Source organism: Amblyomma mixtum, chromosome 3 (genome assembly GCF_055824585.1).
Source record: "Amblyomma mixtum isolate Tamu chromosome 3, ASM5582458v1, whole genome shotgun sequence".
In the NCBI taxonomy this organism is placed as follows: domain Eukaryota; kingdom Metazoa; phylum Arthropoda; class Arachnida; order Ixodida; family Ixodidae; genus Amblyomma; species Amblyomma mixtum.
Window position 1 is genome coordinate 371,879,256 of NC_143014.1, and position 9,944 is coordinate 371,889,199.

A 9,944-nucleotide genomic window follows, 5' to 3' on the forward strand; every position below is an offset into this window, starting at 1 on the left:
GCTTTAGTGAAGCAAGCGGGCGGTAACGTTGCGTCCACTCAGTTCACTCCGCAGCGGCAAAGGCCATTCTAATTGTAGTTGTAGCGACGTTTCGTATTTTCTCCCCACAGAATGAAGAGTGGTTTACTTAAAGCAATAGCGTTAATAACCGCACGTCGAAAATAATGGTCATCGGCGTGGGTCGTGTCGAGCGTTTCAAGCCTCGGCAGCATAATGCATCTTTCGTATCCAAAACTCCGTGCTTTATTGAGACGCTTTGGTGAACAAGCCAGCAAGTTTAAGACAGGTGCATTGCACATTCAGGCACACGCCGTCCTATGGCGCTGACAAAAGACCTGATCACGGCGCGTGGGATCTCTCCACTTTTCCGTACTTCCAATCTGGAGGAACTCACCCACCGAATGACACAGCGCAAAATGCAGCACTGCCTCACGGTAGCCATTCATGACTGAAGACCCTAATAGAAATCATTCTTTTGAAATGCGCTTTCCGGTTCATGGAGAAAAAACTTATTCCACATCGCCGATTTGACTACGCTAGCACCTCGATTAGAAGGTGAAAATATCGCGCAGTCGTGTTCGCAAATCAACATAAAAACACACAATTCTTCTTTCTGTGGGGAGAAAATACGAAACGTCGCTGCAACTACAATTAGAATGGCCTTTGCCGCTGCGGAGTGGAGTGGACGCAACGTCACCGCTCGCTTGCTTCACTAAAGCGCCACTGCGCTATTCCTGAATTCCTTGCGATGCGCGCTACCCTTCGACGCGATCGTCAGGAGCAGAAGAGCCGAACGTCGCACTACAAGTTCGTCAGTCATGATAAGCACCAGCCCGAGAGCACCAGCCCGGGGCCGCGGTGCGGCCCCGCAGCCGCTCCTGCCGTCGAAGCCGTGGTCTCTCCACTTTTGCGCACGATAGCGACGATAGTACATAGGTAAAAAGTGTTACACCTATAATCCTTCTGATGATTGTGCGGATGAAATTCCTAGCACCTTCATGCCACCGATTGAATGCTCCGATTTCGACGGTTGATAGCAGTGCATTGTTCGACTGTAAGAAACGCTACAACGTTCATCGGCGCGACAGGGGTGCTAGGTGCGGCGGAGGCGCACTTATAGCCGTCTCTGATGCTTTTTTGTCATTTCCTGTTCATAAACGCCTTAGAACTTGTGCTATTTGAAGTTCGCACGTGCTCCAGGAAATTGATAGTAGGTGTTTGCTGTCATGCTCCGGCCTGTTCACCCACCTTTACTGACGACCTTCATGATGTCATTCATATGGTTACACTCCGGTACCCGAAGATTCCTTTCATTTTAGTAGGGGACTTTTAATTTTCCCAATATTGTGTGGTGTAATGTGCGTTCCTATTGTAATCCATTTTCTAGTGAAGCTGACAAATTTTTGAATTTGTGCAGTGATTTCAACTTGTCGCAGCTTGTAATGCAGGCAACTCGAATTACGTCTGCTACTTCTAACATCTCAGATTTAGTGCTCACCACTTCACCTGATCTTTTCCAACCCATATCGTATCTACAAGGGTTAAGTGATCACTTACTGCTTCATTTTTCCTTGACCTACACCGTGTCTCACCAGAGCAACTATAAGAAATATATCCGGGACTACAAAAATGCTGATTTTAATGCCGTTAACCATGAACTGTCTGTTTTTTTTAGACCATTACTTACCCAGCTTTCATGACCGCTCCTTGAACGCCAACTGGAATTTGTTTACAGAAAAAGTTTCATCGCTCACCGATAAATATGTTCCGCGCATAGTCATCGCATCTAACCGGCAGTCACCATGGTTCAGTCAAACGTTTAAAAGGCTCAGTAACAAGAAAAAACGCATCTTTCGAACGGCGAAACTAACCGGTTCTCAAGATCGTTGGGATGCTTATCAGACCGCAGCTACCAAATCCAAAAAAGCACTCAAGCTCGCCAAGGATTCATTTTTCAATACTACATTACCATCTCTTTTAATTAGTAACCCTAGGCAATTCTGGAACATCGTTAACAAAAGAGACTATACTGCTATCGCCCTTAAGGACTCAACCGACGCACTTATCCCGCATGATGAGTGCGCAAATGTTCTGAACTCTGTATTTGTCTCCGCTTTTTCAAAAAATGTGTGTTCTGTACCACCTACCTATCCCGATTCTAACTTTTTGCCAATGGACCCTATTATCTTTGATATTGCTGGCGTGGAAAAAATAATAGAAAAACAAAATAATTTTTCATTATGTGGGGTTGATAACATCAATTCCAAGATTCTGATCAGGACTAAAGCATACAGCGCTATAATACTTTCTCATCTTTTCCAGCAATCTCTTGACAAAGCCTGCATTCCTGGCGACTGGAAGGTCGGGAAGGTGATTCCCTTGCACAAGTCTGGAGATAAACATTCAACGCTTAATTATAGACCCATTTCTCTAACGAGCATTCTATGCAAAATCATGGAGCATGTAATTTGCTCTCACCTTGCATCATTCCTACAGTCAAATGTGTTTTTTTACAGATTATCAGCATGGATTTCATAAGTCATTATCCTGTAAAACACAACTCTTATCGTTTACGCATGATCTGAATTCCATCCTTGGCTCGGGTTCCATTGTTGATTTTATATTCCTAGATTTTTCAAAGGCGTTTGACAAGGTTTCACATCAAGTGCTTTTTTTCAGACTAAGCAAACTTAATCTTGGTACTAACGTTCTTGCATGGTTGCATTCTTTTCTTACTGATCGTTCACAATTTGTCACAGTAAACAACACTTGCTCCTGCACTTCGCCAGTCGAATCAGGCGTACCACAAGGCTCGGTGTTAGGGCCTCTGCTTTTCCTAATATATATCAACGACTTGCCTATTAGCTTATGTTCATCAATTAACCTTTTTGCAGATGACTGCGTCATATGCCGCGAAATAAACAGTGACGCTGATGTAACTCTTCTTCATTCCGATATTGATCATGTTCTTGACTGGGCTAACACCTGGAACCTGGAACATGGAACTAAACCCTAAGAAATGCAAGCACATGCGTGTTTCTCGTTGTAATACTTCACTGCCTCGTATCATCTTAATAATAGTAGCATCGAATCTGTGTCTTCTTACAAATATCTAGGCGTATTTCTTTCTTCTAATCTCTCTTGAAACATGCATGCAGATTATATAACCAACAACGCTAATCGCATGCTGGGCTACTTACGCCGCAATTTTTATCTTGCTTCTAGTTCTGTTAAATTACTTCTTTATAAATTGTTAGTTCGTACTAAACTGCAATATGCTGCATCTGTTTGGGACCCCGGTCAAGAGACGCTCATCGATCAACTGGAATCCGTCCAGAACCGGGCGGCTCGTTTCATTCTTTCAAATTATCATCGCAACTCCAGCGTCACGACTATGAAAACAAGCTTGTCACTACCCTGCTGTCACAACGTAGGAAAATATACCGTCTTTGCCTGTTCCATAAGATTTATTATGACAATCCCATTCTTAACAATAAAATGATATTACCACCCTGCTACATTTCACATCGCATTGACCATCGTCATAAGGTTGGTATTCCTTCATGCCAAACCAACCGTTATCACAATTCACTCATCCCAAGTACGTCAGTAAGCTGGAATCACCTTCCCGGATCTATCGTCGAAATTTCTGATAATTCTGCGTTTAAATCTGCTTTAACCAGCCTGCTGCTGTCATAAACTCGGGAATCCTTAACACTGTCATCTTTTTTTATTTTTTTTTTACGGTTATTCCACTTGTTCTATATGCGCGCATGTTACTGCCTTTTGAACGTGATTTCTCTTGTCGCTTTTGTTTTTCTTGTACACTGTTGTTTTTTGGTGTTGTTTTTATTCTGCGATATGCGCTATTAATTTGTTAAATGTTTTGAGTAACCTGTTTGTTCGTTTTTCTTTGAGCTTCATTTATGTCTACTTTTGATGTGTATTTACAGCTGTATTTTTCGTTTCACTTTCGTGTGTAACCCACTCCCCTCTGTAATGCCCTCTGGCCCTGAGGGTAATGAAATAAATAAATGAACTGCTAGAGGTCTGAAATTCTTAGTTCATTGATAAAAATGACATTCATGTTGGAGGCGCTGGGTGCGTAATGCAGATAATGAGAAATACGAGATTAAATATATAGTGTTTGCTACTTTTACATATTAAAACCTAAACTTTGAGTTCCTGCTGTCCACATAGAGCTTCAAGGAAAGCCACTGTGGAGTTCTGTTATGTATTTCCGGTTGTGCATGCCTTGGGGTGTGCTCAAAAATCTTGGGCGTCGAAGCTGTAAAGGAAAATTAGTTTTCGGCAATAGATTTTGCATACCCAATGCAAAACTCTGCTTTTCTGAATATCATAATATATTGTGCTTAGAATTTTGTGCACGTAACACTGGTTGGTTGTAATGCAACCTACTTGGCAAGAAACAATTACTGCACTGAGGGCGCATAATTAAGAAATCGGCTCTGAGAGCATTCCTTTCGCACCTCAACAGCATAGATCCGGCCATACAATTTGCTATGGAAGAGGAAGTAGACAGTCTTCTGCTTTTTTTGTACATTCTGGTGAAATGCGAAGGCCCTGCAATGTAATTCAGTGTATTCCGGAAGGACACGCACACTGACATGTACCTCAACTTCAGTTCCGTACACCCGGCCTGTCACAAGTGAGTTCGTTGTACCCTCAATTGTCCACCGTGCGGAAAACCTATGCCCTACGCCGGAAGAGAAAGCGACAGATTTGGCTACCGTTCGCCGTGACCTGATGTCTCCGGGCTGTGCCAGTTCCTTTATACGCAAAGTCGAGAATCGCTTAGCTCACCCGCCACCACAACAGCCTCGGCGACAGAAGAAGAAAAGGATTTCGATACCCTACGTTCCATAGTCTGTTTTCTTGTTTGTTTTTTTTTTGCAAAAAATGATAAAGGCTGCCGTATAGCATGGCCAGGCCAAATGCGAATTAGGTGCACTAGAACTTTGGCTTTCATTTTCGCAGGCGTTTCTGTTCAAGGCGTAGACCGGTGAAATCGAACTCAATCTCTGCCTTAAGGGTATGACGCGACAGCGTTCAGGAGGAATGTCCAAATATATGGAATTGGTTGTTCTCTACTTTTCGTTCTTACACTGTTGGGAGTCCTCGTACCACTTCTGTCGCAGTGGTCAAGCGGTTAGGCGTTGCGCCACTGCACTGCAATGGCAGGTGCTAAAACCATTGGGCTTGCGAGACAAAAGTTGCTCTTCCCGTGCAACTTGTTGCAATCAGTTATTAATGAACAGACACCTCCCACGGTGACACTACGAACATACACGGCGAAATCGGTGAGTGCGGCTCTAGTCCTAGTGCACTAAAACACGTGACAGAAAGTACTTCACTAAGTCCAGCTGGAATATGGAGTAGAGTCCCAAGAAGAAACGGCGTTGATCAGCGTAACAGAATTGGCTCAAGTGTCAGGTTGTCTTAGAGCATATAAGCACTAAAGTACGCCAGCAATGAAATGAGCATGAATAAGCGTGAACTAGTAATAAATTATTGTAACAACTTTTTTATTCTTGGAAATTTGTAATTCATTACTTTTTATAAATAGGAAGTTCGGGTGATTCATTTATTTTTTTTCAGTAATCGATTCCTGGTGATCAGTTACTTTTTCAATAAGCAAGTGACCAGTAGTAAAGCTTGACCAACCTGAACTTCCCGGGGCAAACGCTGGTGCTAGCGGGGGATGTTTTCTTCATGACAGCAATATTGGACTGGCTGCGGAGAGGCATTCTGCGCCATTCTGTATGGGCCATGAGCGAGTCATGGTTCTCTCCGGCAGTGCCCGTAATGGAAAATATCACCTGGGTGCTGTGCAGGGACCCCTGATCCTATCAGATGGCACAGAAATTTGCCTTCCACTACACCGAACTCGGCGGCTTCCAAGCTGAGGATGAAGCCAGAGATGTCATACTGCTCACGAAAGCGCATAAAGCAAGGATTCTGATGAACCCAGCACTACTGCTAAAGTGTTTTGTATATTACTACAATAGCTTCGAAAAACAACCCGTTAAAATTGACATTGCATGACAACATAACAAGCAAGCTTCACTACTTCGTTCTGGTCCGAGTATATTTGCATCATTATAAGAAAATTTGGAAAAGTGTCAGACTTCATATCATTTGAGGGAGTACTTTCATTACTGCTAAATGTTAAACAAAAATCTTCTGGGGGCCCGGATGGAATACCGAATTCTTTCCTTCACCGTTACGCCGAGCCTATTGCACACATTTTAACAGCTATATTTTCTTTATCTACTAACACGGCAACTTTACCTGACGATTGGCGTGTGGCCCGTGTCATAGCAGTCCACAAAAAGGGTGACCGTCAGCTTGTGGAAAACTACCGCCCCATTTCGCTCACATCTACGAGCTGCAAAACACTAGAACACATTATCGCTCACTACATTACTAATTTTCTTCACGATAACAACTTAATCTCTCCATTCCAGCATGGATTTAGGAAGAGCTTGTCAACATGTACGCAGCTTTTAACAACTGTTCACGAAATCGCTCTAACACTTGATTCTTCTGGGCAGGCTGATCTTATCTTCCTTGATTTCAGCAAAGCGTTCGATCGCGTTCCTCATGGCAAACTTCTTGAAAAACTTACTAATCTCGCTTTTCCTGCATTTATTATAAACTGGATAAGAGCGTACCTTTCAAACCGCACTCAGTTCGTGGATGTTAATGGCCATGTCTCCAAGGCATTACCGGTTTCATCCGGAGTGCCTCAGGGAAGTGTACTGGGACCGATTCTTTTCTTAATATATGTTAATGATATAACTAGTGCTATCCATCCTCATGTTAACATCAGACTGTTTGCGGACGATTGTCTGCTTTTTGAAACAGGTTACATGCCCTGGTGATCAAATTCAATTAAAGAATAGTTTAACTGCACTTAATGAATGGTGTTCGGCTTGGTCCATGACCCTAAACACAGAAAAAACTGTATTACTTCGCGTTACGAACAAAAAACAACCACTTTCATTTTCGTATTGCATCAATAACACCCAAATAAGGGAAGTTACAGAATACAAATACCTAGGCGTAACGTTTACAAACACTCTTTCATGGTCAAAACACATTGAGAACATTTGCGCAGCCGCCTCTCGAAAACTCGGCTTTCTGCGTCACAAACTGAAAACAGCACCTCCTGATTTAAAACTTCTAGCCTACATAACTTACATATTGCCAAAATTAGAATACGCAGCAATAGTATGGGATCCCTTTCACCTAAAGGATAAACGTAAACTTGAAATGGTTCAGAGACGAGCAGTCAGGTTCATCTTCAACAAGTTCAGGTCCACAGATTCCAGATTCCCCGTCACAACTCATGGCTGTCAACCACATACCTACCTTAGAGTCACGAAGATCTATAGCACGACTTAAATTTCTTTTCACGATGTATCATAAGTCACTGAAATTCAACGGACGGCCGTACATTCAACCATACCTGCCACGCGCATCAAGACACCGTCACGCTCGCAATTTGCTGCCTTTCCACGCACGCACTAATTTATTTAAAAATTCCTTTTTTCCTCGTACAGTTAGTCAGTGGAACGATCTGCCGGCTGAAATTTTTTCCACTGACAATTTTGACCAGGCGCTACTTATGTATTTTGTAACGTAATCTTCTTTCTGTGCCATTTTCCCGTCTTTTCATTCAGTTGTGTTTTTTATGTGTTTTTCTGCGCAGTAGCGCATGCAAGTGCATTTTTTTTCTAATTATGCGAAGGTCGTTATTGTGCAAAATTGAAATGCGAACTTGTTAATTTTTTCACATTTTGCTGCTCCCCCCCATGTCAAACACAAGAGAATAATTTATCACTCGATGTTAATGAAATGAAAATGTTGTACACATGCCCACCTGCTTGGTCTCCTTGAGACCGCAATACTTGTAAATAAATAAATAAATAAATAAAAGTAGTAACCACTTATATCTGAGGCTGTAATAGCCCACTGAAACAAGTTACATTTCCAATAAAGTTATTGTAATATTAATCGGTTACTTATATCCTGTAATGTGTACAAGACCTTCCATGACGCATAGGAAACAAGTTACATTTCCAATAAAGTTATTGTAATATTAATATTTTACTTATATCCTGTAATGTGTACAAGACCTTCCATGACGCATAGGGTTTAGGGCTCTTTATTAAATTACTGCTGTAGTCAATCTATTAAAGAACCCTGGGTGTCCCAAGCAACTAAAACCGAGTGCCATGAAGAGTGTCATAACGACGCTCATCTGCGTTGAATTGGTTCTCCTTGCCCTGGGCATACATGTTCTGTTAGAATTCTTGAACACCGGGCATTTATTCTACTTTTTTATGTAGCGCTCCCCCTGTAATTTAAAAAAATAGCTGATCGACATGTGCGGTGCCGGTTAGGCTCTCTGGATGTCGTGCTTTCCACTGCACCGAAAAAAATTTGGCACATGAGTTGTTGGTCCCTTTAAAGGTCCTGTGTGCACTGTCTCTGCATTACATTTTAACTGCATATACACCTTTAAGACAGCTAATTTTGTAGAATTTTGGCCATATTCCTACTTCTAGCCGCTGTTCTGCTGGAACAAATGAAATGAAAGGTTGCCATCTCCCAAGTTCTCATCGCTCTTTCTCTCTTCAAACGTGGTAAACATATCTATGTAGGGTCTGCGTATGTATGTATGTGTGTATTGATGTATGTATTTTCAGTGTATTTTTTTTTTGCTTGATGTGCTTCCTCCAGGAAAAACTTTTGTAGATGGACACGTGTAGCTTGACCGCTTGGGACACTTCGTAAATATTCGGGATGAAAAGTACTGCGATGGCGAGGTAGCATCTGTCTTCTGTTGTGTTTTCATTTGTTGTGCTATTTATAATTATATAAGACTGGGCCCCTTAGCACTCTAAAACATCAAGACGGAAAAATAAGGACACAAACAGGCATTTCCACTTTTGCACTTCCTGTTGTTGATCCCCTGCTCAGAAAATACAGAAAAGGAAGGACCTAGTTATAGTCAAGATTTTTCTTCTCACTGCTCTGCATATCAATACTGAAAAAACACATGGGCTCCTATCGCCTCTGTACATTTCCACATTGTCCATTGTCCGGTCAATGAGCGTCCATTATAACGAGGCATAAACACACTCCAAATATTTTGGTCAGCAGAAACACTATCTCTAAACAGAGTCGTTCATATCAATGATGATCATAGTACCGGAGCACGACTGTGTTCAGTTTCATACATCAGGTGAAACGCGGTTAAATCTAGCACACTTGTCTGGGCTGCCTACATCCACGATCAAAAAGTCCGTGTCTTGTGGTGAGCAAATCAAAATAAATGCTTTTTGCCTGCAGGCTTATTACACCATACATTTGTCATGAGCTTGATTTAAATGCGCTCTTATAGCTGATAACACGTTGTTGCTTTCTCATGTCTTAGACTATGCACACGGGCACAGAAAAAGCGTAGAGTAAAACACCTCCCTTTATTTTTTTCGTGCAGAATGCTTCTGTACCTTTCACAGTGTTAAACCAGATGCATTAAACGCAGTAGAATTCCTGTGCGTCGAGTCCCACAGGGAGGCTACCCTTAAATTTTCTTGTGTGCGGCACGATTCACCATTGGGCTACCTCAGGGGCCAGCTTCCTTGAGCCGCCAACAGGTGACATTAGCAACATGGTGTGCACGCGTTTTGCCTGCTGTTTGAAAAACCATATAGCGTGCCATCGTGGTCCGGCCGCAGAAGACTATAACAGTCCCAGTATGCCTGCCAAGCACGCACAGACTCGATTTCGTGGCTGCTTAACTGCATGCCGGCGGCACGCTGTACCGTTCCCGCCTGGCTGAGCGCGTCCAGCCAAATATATTTGTGGAAGCCCGACGACGACTTGTGTCTGCAAGCGATTCGTCTCCACTA